The sequence below is a fragment of the Coenobita brevimanus genome, chromosome 31 (genome assembly GCF_032717465.1).
Source record: "Coenobita brevimanus isolate Jiangsu-jjx chromosome 31, ASM3271746v2, whole genome shotgun sequence".
NCBI lineage: Eukaryota > Metazoa > Arthropoda > Malacostraca > Decapoda > Coenobitidae > Coenobita > Coenobita brevimanus.
Window position 1 is genome coordinate 16,595,633 of NC_136984.1, and position 697 is coordinate 16,596,329.

Genomic DNA, 697 nt, shown 5'->3' on the forward strand with positions numbered 1-697 from the left:
ATATCAATAACTTGAAGCAGAAGCCAATGCCACTGCAAGGGTTAGAAGGCATACAAAACTTCTCTGAACATTTGAATAGGCTGTGGCTTTGCCATATTATATATTATACCAGTATTATTTTCATTCAACAGGCTTCCACTTCTATATGGCAAATTAAAATGTGCATGCACCACCCCTAGATGATGGGCGATTTATAGCATGAGCGTCCTCTCACTAAGGGCAATTTTTCCAGAAGAGCCTGTTTTCAAACCTTCATATCAGGGAAAGTACAGTAGTTAGGGGGAAAAAAAAATAAAATGAAGACCATACATCTCATCAAATCTTCTTCTTGCTAATGAAACCATCCCAAGGTCTGCTGGTGGTCCCGTCGATGAGTAAGAACGTGAAGAAGATGAATAATTTTTGGCATTTGAGGCAGGCTGTCACTGTGGCTCACCGCACGGCCATGACTTAGGCTTGCTGATGCTCAGAATGGCCAGCGTTTGTAACGCTAACTGGCCCAGCAGGGTGTGTGCTTGTAACACTGGCCTTCCTTCCCCCTCAAGATTTTGCCATTTTGTTACACATATACTCCACTTGCCATACTCAAAGCTATTGGTTAGAATCATTGCCCTGTACAAGTGGCTCGTCTTTTGTTTTCTGGCCATAACAAAGTGACAGTTTGCAAAGTTGGTGTGTGAAGGAACTCACAAATATG